Source organism: Notamacropus eugenii, chromosome 2, assembly GCF_028372415.1.
Source record: "Notamacropus eugenii isolate mMacEug1 chromosome 2, mMacEug1.pri_v2, whole genome shotgun sequence".
NCBI classification, from domain to species: domain Eukaryota; kingdom Metazoa; phylum Chordata; class Mammalia; order Diprotodontia; family Macropodidae; genus Notamacropus; species Notamacropus eugenii.
In genome coordinates, this window is record NC_092873.1 from 355129304 (window position 1) to 355139019 (window position 9716).

Below are 9716 nucleotides of genomic sequence, written 5' to 3' on the forward strand. Positions count from 1 at the left end.
CATAAACACACATCCACACACCGGATCTTAGAGCAGATACCATTGCCCTAGGAAAAAAAAGGAAGGATGGAAGGAAAGAAAGGAGGATAGATGGATTAGTTCTGTCCTAGGTGACATTAAATCCCTGCTGTCTCTCTAGGGATGACACCTTAGGCTCCATCAGAAGCTAAACTCCTGCTTCCCCTGGAGATCAAAAGGCTACACACTTGCTTCCCTAAGGATGTTCTCTCCAAGTTTCAGATGCTCCTGTTCACTGAGTTATTTTCGGTGGGCACCCCTGGAAGAAAAAAGAACTAGTAGTGTTTTCTGGAACAAGAATGGTGCCAAAACATCCTAGGATAAGTAGGACCCTTTGGAGGTTGTTAAAGTTCTCTCCTTACCTCCAAATCTTCCACCTGTTCCAGCCTGAAACTCCCTTCAAACCTTTTAGAAGGGGAGTTCTGAAGTGATGGAAGGGAGGAAAGGAAGAAAGGAATGTTGGGAAGAGAATGCATTTCTGCTCTAGTTTCATTCTGACCCCTGAGGCATAGTTCAGTAGTATCAGTATTTCTTGGACTAGGGACATCCTCAGGTGGATGAGGCGACCAGGGTTCCAAATTTCAACCGTTAGCTGGTTTGGTTGTCTTCCCCTCACTTCTTGCTCCCCTACCTGCCTCTCTTGACCCTATAATGACCTCAGGGTAGTCCCCCCTGCCCCAGCCTTTGCTGTTAACCTGCCCCAGTCCTTCCTTTCCTTTTATCCAATGAGAGAAGGGAATGGGAGTGGCGATCGGGGAATCTCTGTTTTTGCCTGTCTCCAGCTCTATCTCTTTCTTAATCTCCATCTCCTCTTCCTTTCGAAAAATGGAGCAAGTTTTTCCTCACTTGACACATTTCAACCTTTTCTTTTAAAGGAAATAACATTAAAAAAAAAAAAAGGAACAAGGGGAGGAATTGGAGCCAAGGGAGATTTAGGGTGAGTTTGTCTCTGTGATTGGTTGAAAGACACAGACACACAAGCACACACAGAGAGAGGAACAGAGAGACAGAAATGGAGAAAAAGAGACTGAGAGAAGCAGGACACCCAGAGATACCATCTGTTCCTCCCCCTGGCATTGGAGGGAGGGAGTTGGTTTAAAAAAAGGGGGGGGGATGGAAGGTGAAGGGAGCTGTGGAGACTCAGACTAGGCTAGGGCCCTTTTTAAGCCTTCCACTCCACATGGGACCTGTGTTCAGGGAGCCTTGGTGTTCCTATGGTGACACAGTCCCCACCCCAAGGGACATAGATCTCTGGGCACCTAAGATGGCTGCCTTGAGGGGGTGACAGCCATTTTGTTTCAACTGGGACTCTGAGAGGGCAAAGGGGTGAGGAGTAAATTGAACAGGAGTGTGGTGGAGGGAGGAACGACAGTATGACAGTGGTGGACTCTTCGGTCAGCTGGCAAACTAGGGGAATCTTGCTTCACATGGAGGATGAAGCAACTATGAAATGGCCCCAATCCTCCCCAGCCCCCACCCCACCCCCATTTCCAGCCCTCATTATTCAGTTTCAAATATCTAAGCATTTGACAGTCTTTGTGTTCATGGCATCTAGCATGTAAGATTGTGGGGGTGGGAGAGGAGGAGGTCAGCTTTCTCCCACCATGGAGGCAAAACAGGTCCAAAGTCAGAGTCCTGTGCATGTCCAGACTAAAGGTCTATGCCCCTAGCATGAGGCATGTGGAGGGAAAGGAGAAGGGAGAGGTGGCCAGGCTGGCATTGTCCAGCCTGTGACCATTCTGTAAACTAAAAAATGCCCCCAAGCTTCCTCCTGATGCCTTGGCAGAGCATGCCCCCTCCTCTACCCCTAGCTGCCCCCTTGTCTTCCAGTAAGGTGGTGAGGGACACCCACCCTCCATATTTTTTCTGCTCCAGGGTGGGCGCCAGCCGGGCTGTCTTCCTCCCTCTCCCCCATCCCCCTCGCCCGTTGCAGTGTGCTAGGGAGCGGCGGGCACACCAGATGGCGTGGCTGGGAACGCAGCGACGTTGCCGGGAGGTGAGGGCTGGCATGGGAGTGAAGCAGCAACTTGCCTTGTGGTGCCATGGGGTTGGAGGGGGAGGGCACGTGCATCATTGAGGCCTTCCCCCCTGTCTTCTGACCGCTACTGGGGTGCCAATCCTACAGAGGCCCTCCTTGATTTGTTCTCTCTGACCTGAGTGCCACTTGCTCTGGGGTAGCACACTCTCCCAAAGCTGGCTGAGTACACCCCTAGGATGCCAGGCCCTTGGGCAAAGTGTTCTGGGAAGGAGTCACTGCTGTACCTTCCCTCCATGAAAAAAGGCAAACTAGGCAAGCTCCCTCTTTTCCCTCTACTCCATCAATGAAAGACAAAAAAATGGGGCAGAACAGTTCATTAACAAGGAAGTCTCCTGCCCTGGGGGCAGCTAAGTGTTGCAGTGGATAGAGCACCAGTGCAGGAGTCAGGAGAACCTGAGTTCAAATCTCACCACAGACACTTGACACTCACTAGCTGTGTGACCTTGGGCAAGTCACTTAATCCCAATTGCCTCATCCTGGGTCATCTCCAGTCATCCTGATGAATATCTGGTCACTGGATTCAGACGGCTCTGGAGGACAAGTGAGGCTGGTGACCTGTACAGCCCTCCCTCACTCAAAAAAAAAAAAAAGACAAAGTCAAGTGCAAGTCATGTCATCATTTCTTTGATGGCATGGTCTTCTTCAGCAAGGAAGGATGAACACACACACACACACACACACACACAAACACTCCTGCCCTGGATGTGCTATATGGCCTTTGTCCTCAGTGACCTCAGATTCATGCATATGGAGCCAAAATTCTCTAAGAAAGGGAAGAATTTCTCCTTCTGATGCTGATGCCTGTGAGCTCCAACATTTCTCTCCATTCCTCTCTGCTGGACAGTACTTTTGGACCCATTTTTAATAGAGCCTCACAGGGCAATTTGAAGTAGGAGCCAGGGTCAAATCCCAACTCTGCCCCTTAGCAGCCATTTGATCTTAGAGGAAGTAGTTCTCTCTGAGACTCATTTTCCTCTTCTGTGAAATATTCTAAGGTCCTTTCCAGTTCTGACTTTCCATATGCAATTTTGTTTCTGACTCTCAGGACTTTACCACCATGGCTCAGCTCCCTTTTCTTTCCAGGAAAGTTCCCTCAGTTCCTGTATCCTTCTCACTCTGGAACATTTCCCCCCTCATCCCCTTCTCTCATTGCTGACTTTCTCCTGGGGCCTCCATTTTGAAGAAAGGTCCAGATCAGCCTTTCTCCTAGCTTTTCTTATGACTCTCCAGACTTTGCCCGATGTTACCTTTCGCATTCACAGCCTTTTGTTTCTTTTTTTATGTGTTTCTTCCCTCATTCAAATGTACAAATGTAAGTTCCTTGAGGACAGGGTTATCTTTTTTTTTTCTTCTTGTATCCTTATCCTTAGCCCTTAATACAGTGCCTGACTTGACTTTTGTGTTGATTGGTTCAACTCCCTTCATAAGGTTTTAATGGGAAAAGCACTTTCTATATCTTAAAGACCTAATTAATTCTGAATTATGGCTACTATTACTTCGTTTTCCTTCATTTTCCCATGGTGGGCAGTTCATAGCTGTCCCTCCCACCTCATGCTCAGGTCATGGTCTGGAAGACTAAGGTCAAGAGGTCACATAATTCCCTTAAGAAGTGGGACCTGGAAGACAGGAACCAGCCATGACAGATGGCCCAACTTGAGGATGGAGGGGGCAGGATTAAACCCCATCTTTGAATAGGCCTCCCCAGTTCATAAGGCCAGCTCTAGACACCCCTCTCTAACCCTCCAAATCATAAAGCAATTTCCTCCTGATCTTATTTCAACTAAGGGGTCTTGATTATCCATGATAGAAGCCAGGATACCTGGGTTATGGTCCCAGAGCAGATGTCTCCCTTAGTCTTTTCCCAGCCTTTAATGTAACTTAAACATCCCCAGTGAGAGAGTTTAACTCCAAGGAATATGTGTGGAGAAGTCCTTAGCTTAATCTCCTGTAAGGGCAAGGGAGAAAGGGACTGTAGTATTTAGAATGGGAAGAGCCCTAAAGACCATTCAATAGAATAAAATCTTCTTGAAGGCAGGAATTGCTTCTTTTTTGTTTTTCTATCCCTAGAGCCTAGCATGATGTCTGGTATACAGTAGGTGCTTAATGAATATTGAATTAAAATGAATTGCATTTGGTCTAAACCTTTTACTTGATGAGGGAACTGAGCCCAAAGTCATAGGGGCAATATATAGCAGAATTGGTTTTTAGAACTGATGAAGTACAATGAGTCAAGTATTAGACTTGGAGTCAAGAGGCCTGAGTTTGAAATCCTTTCACTTAATCTTTTAGAACTCCAGTTTCTTCATCTATAAAATGGGGATATAGTAACTAACATTTGCAAAGCATCTTACAAATATCTCATTTGAAACTCACAACCCTGGGAGGTAAGGATTTTTATTTATCCTCATTTTACAGCTGAGGAAATTGAGACAGACAGAAGTTAAGTGAATTGTCTGAAGTCAGATTTAACTCAAGTCTTCTTGACTCCAGGGCCTGCTCAATCCACTAGGACAACTATCTGCCTCAAAGCTCAAGAGAAATGTGAATTATTATTGTGGCTCTGGTCACATGTTCTTTCCTCAAAACTACACAGATTGGTGTCAGACATCTAGGTGAGTGGGCAAGGACAGGACCTTCAGTAGAAGGGAAGCTCCTTCAGAGTAGAGACTGCTATTTTTGTCTTGTATCCCCAGAACCTAGAACAGTACTAGGCTCATAGTAGATGCTTTATAAATGTTTGTTGGTTTAGGGTAAGCCCAGTCACTCTAATCTCTCCTTCCAGTAGAAAAAGATTTCTCCCTCTTCATATTTTCTTATGGTATTTTGTGTGGGCAGTAGATAGAGCACCAGGTCTAGAATAAGGAAGACCTGAGTTCAAATTCAGCCTCAGACACTTACTAGCTGTGTGACCCTGGGCAGGTCACTTCATTTCTGTTTGCCTCAGTTTCCTCCTCTGTAAAATGAGCCAGAGAAGGAAATGGCAAACCCCTCCAGTATCTCTGCCAAGAAAACCCCACATGGGGTCATGAAGAGTTGGGCATAACTGAAACAATGGAACAACCAGACCTTTGTTTAGACTTTTCTTTTGTCCTTTTATCACATGGTATTCTGTATCCTATATGCTGATGGGCATCACTCCCCCATCCCTTATCTTGTACAGGTTTGAAGGACAGGAACTTCCTTTTTATCTTTGAAAGGTTAGGATGTAAGGTCCTTGCCAATAGCAATTGTTTACATTCTTTGCATCTGTATCCTCAGTGCTTAGCACAGTGCAGGTGATTAATAAATGCTTATTGACTGATTGATCAGCAAGTGTTTGGTAAATGAATGAATGAATGAATAAATGAGTGAATGAAGAATGAATGAGTGTTCTCCTCCCCAGGTGTCAAGGAGAGTCCTACCATTGGAGTTCCTACTCCTAGCATCTTGCTTAGAAAGCATTCTCCCATTCCTGACCACTTCCTTGAACCCTCCAAAGTCTTCAAAGTGTCACTTCTTCCATGGAGCCCTGACTGACTGACTTTCCCTTTAGTTAGCTCACAACTTCTCTGAATGATTTTCTGTCTAAACCATTTATTTAGCACTTACCTCTGTTATCAAAGTTTCCAATCTCCCACCTCCAACACTTCCTTGTCAGAAACATCATTCCTAATAACAGCTCACATTTCTATTTCATCTTATAGTTTACTCTCTGGCAAAGCCTGAGAAACAGCAAATGTTCATGTTGCCCTAATTTTATAAATGAAAAGTTTAAGTGATTTTTCCCTGAGCAAGAAAGTGAAAGAGCTAGATTGTGATTCCTGGTGTCCTATTTCACAATCTCATAGCAAGATCACTGAACTACACTTCCTCCTATAGAAATACTGTTATTTGAGAGACATGAGGATGGGTTCATTGAATTTAGCACCATTAGATCTTAGATATCACCTAATCAAATCACAGATTTAGAACTGGAGTTTTGTGTTGTTTAGTTGTTTTTCGGTCTGACTCTTTGTGATCCCACTTGGAGTTTTCTTGGCAAAGATACTGGAACGATTTGCTATTTCCTTATTCAGCGCCTTTTAGAGTTGAGGAAGCTGAGACAAACAGGATTAAGTGACTTGCCCAGGGTTTCACAGATAGTAAGTGTCTGAGGCTAGATTTGAACTCAGGTCTTCCTGACTCCAGGCCTTGGCACTCTATGTACTGAATCACCTTCAGAGTCAAAATCATCTAGACCAGTAGTGTCAAACTCAAATAGAAAAAAAGGGCTGCTAAACCATATATAAAGATCTCTAAAGGCCACATAATGACTTAGAAAACCACACATTAACATTATCTATGTCCTATTGTATCTTTATTTTTATTAATTATTTTGTTAAATATTTCCCAATTACATTTTAATTTAGTTCATCTCAGGACTGCCTGACTTGTTAGTTCAACCTCTTAATTTCACAGATGAAGAAAATGAGACTCAAGAAAGTTGTATCTTGCCAATGGTCAGACAAGATTTGAACCCAGGTCTCCTGACTCCTAATCTAATGTTCTTTGGATTACATTCTATTGCCCCCTTAACCTTCCCATTTTGCAGATGAGAAAACTTAAGACCATAGCAGTAAAGTTGTCACTTACGCAAGTTCACACAGCACATTCGTGAAAGATGTTGGGCTTGCCCCCAGGTCTCCTGCTTTCTCTACTCCACCACAGACACTTCCCCAGCCTTGCTGTGGGCAGGTTGAATGAAACCTTTATTTCCAGAGGATTTGTGCACTTTCATGAACAAGGATTTCCCCAACTAGTCCATAAGCATTTACTCCACACAGAGTCTAGTACTGTACTTCATAGCCCATGGTTGGTGTGCAGTAAACTTCTTACTACTGTAAGGAGGACTGCTATAAATATGTTGGAGTATATGGTACCTTTCTTTTTATCACTGACCAAAGAAGCCTACATTCTGGGGCTGGGGAGAGGGGGAAATGTGCATAAATAGATATATACACAAATAAATAGATACAGAACCTCACTCTACCATGCCTAAAATTCTCTCCTTCCTCATCTTTGGCTCCTGGCTTCCCTGGTTTTCTTCATGTCCCAGTCAAAATCTCTTCTTCTGCAAGAAGTCTTTTTTAATATCCATTAATGCTAATGCCTCCCTTCTATTAATTACCTCCTATTTATCCTGTCTATACTTTATTTGTACACAATTATTTGCATGTTGTCTCTCCCAATAGACTGTAAGCTCCCTGAGGTCAGGGACTGTCTTTTGTCTTTCTTTGCATCTCCAGATCTTAGCACAGCATCTAGCAAATACTCAGTGATAGATAAAAGCTTGTTGTCTTGACTCTATGGATATAGGTCTATTCCTTTTTCTGTACTTACAATCTTACTTTTAAAATTATTTAATATTTTATTCCCCCCCCATTACACATAAAAACAATCTTACACATTCATTTTTTTTTAAATTTTGAGTTCCAAACTCTCTCCTTCCTTTCCTCACCTCCACCATCCATTGAGAAGGCAAACAATTTGGTAAATTTGATATAGGTTATACATGTGTCATCATACAAAACATATTTCCACATTAGTCATAATACAGGAGTAATTATCAGTCAAAATACAGAGAAAGAGAGAGAGAAAGAAAGCAAAGAAAATGTATATTTCAATCTGCATTTGGACTCAGTTCTTACTCTGGAAATGGATAGCATTTTTCATCATGAATCCTTCAGAGTTGTCTTGGATCACTGTATTGCTGAGAATAGCTAAATCATTCACAGTTGATCATTTTACAATATTGCTGTTACTGTATACAATGTTCTCCTGGTTCTGCTCATTTCACTTTCCATCAGTTAATATAAGTCTTTCCAGGTTTTTCTGAGAGCGTCCTGCTCTTCATTTTTTTACAGCACAATACTATTCCATAACAATCCTTTACTACAACATGTTCAGTCATTCTCCAAGTGATGGGCATCCCCTCAATTTCTAATTCTTTGCCATCACAAAAAGAGCTGCCATAAATATTTTTGTACACGTGCATCCTTTTCCTTCCTGTTTTTTAATCTCTGGGTGATACAAACCTAGTGAAATTACAATCTTAGAGAATTGCCTTGAGTACTGAGAGATAAAGAAATTTGTTGGAGATCAAATGGTCAGTATATGTTGAGGTAGCACTTGAATTCAGGTGTTTCTGACTAGTGCTCTATCCACTATGCAACATAGCCTCTCTAAAAAAATAAATACAAAGTAATTCTGGGAAGGATGATATTCTAAGTTGGGGAAATCAGGAAAGGTTTCTGGTGCTGCTGCTTGGATTTAGGAAACAGGAAATTCCAAGGGGCAAAGGTGAAGAGGGAGTCAATTTTTAGGCATTCGGGACACACAGGGCAGGCTATCAGAGGTGGATGGAGAAGAACAAGTCAATAGGTTAGACTGAAGAAAGGAAGGAAGGGAGTAATTTTTAATAAGGCTGGGAAGGCAGGTTAGGGGTAAGGAGTGAAGTATTTCAATTGTCAAGCAGAGTCTAAATTTTATCTTGGAGTAACAGCGAGTCACTTGAATTTACTAAATGGGAAACATGACTTGGTTGGATTTGTATTTCAGAAAAGTCACTTTGGCAGCTATGCAGGGGACAAATTGGAGAGAAGAGATATGATTCAGAGAGACCAACTAGAAGGTTATTGTGATTGTTCTAAGACTTGGGACTTGGTGCTAGGAAAGCCTGAGTTCAAATCCTTTCTCAGAGAATTATTAGCTTTTGGACACTTAGTAAGTCACTTAACCTCTGTCTGGCTCATTTTCCTCAGCTACAAAATGGGGGTAATAATAGCAACTACCTCCCAGGGTTGTTGTAAGGATCAAATGAAGTAGCATGTAAATTCTAATATAAATACTAGCTATTGTTGTAATTCAAGGGACAGGTGATGGGGGCTTAAACTATGAAGGGGACAGGATGGGTGAGCAGAAGGAAAGATTCAGATGTGACAGATTCAGTAACAAAGTAAGTGAAGGACTTCTCCAGGGTCTCAGAAAAGCCAATGAGGAACCAGCAGCAGTATTATTAAACACCCCCACCCCCACCCCAGGTAAAGGCTGCCTTGGGCCAGGACAGGTATTGGAATTTGAGCTAGTCAGGATATTTCCTTGCTTCTCTGTAAAGGGGGTGATACTTCATGCCTTAGGCAAATATTTTGATAAGGTTTAGAGCTGGAAATGAGGGACCTTAGAGACCATCTAGTTCAAACTCCTCATCTAACAGTGGAGGAAATAGATACAGAGAAGTAAAATGCCTAACTCAAGGTCATTCAGCTAATAAGACAGACAAGTTGGGATTTGAACCCAGGTCCTAAGACTTCAAAAACAACGCTCATTCTGATATATTTTCAGGTCCCTTCTGGTGCTGGCATTCTCCTGTTTCAAGGTCTCTCTCAGTCAATCAATCAACAAAGATTTAATACTCATTCTCTGAGCAAGGTACCTTGGATAGCTACAATGGCAAAAAGGAAATGTTCCCTTCCTTCAAGGAACTTACAATTTATTGGCAAAAAAAAAAGTACATAAATAAGTATGTAATGCAAAAAATTAAAAACTAGTGATTTCATCAGTCTAGGAAGCTCCCTATTAGGAACTTATGCAATATTATCAACATCTTCTCTGTAGTTGTCTGGGAGTGCTGAGAAGTTAAATG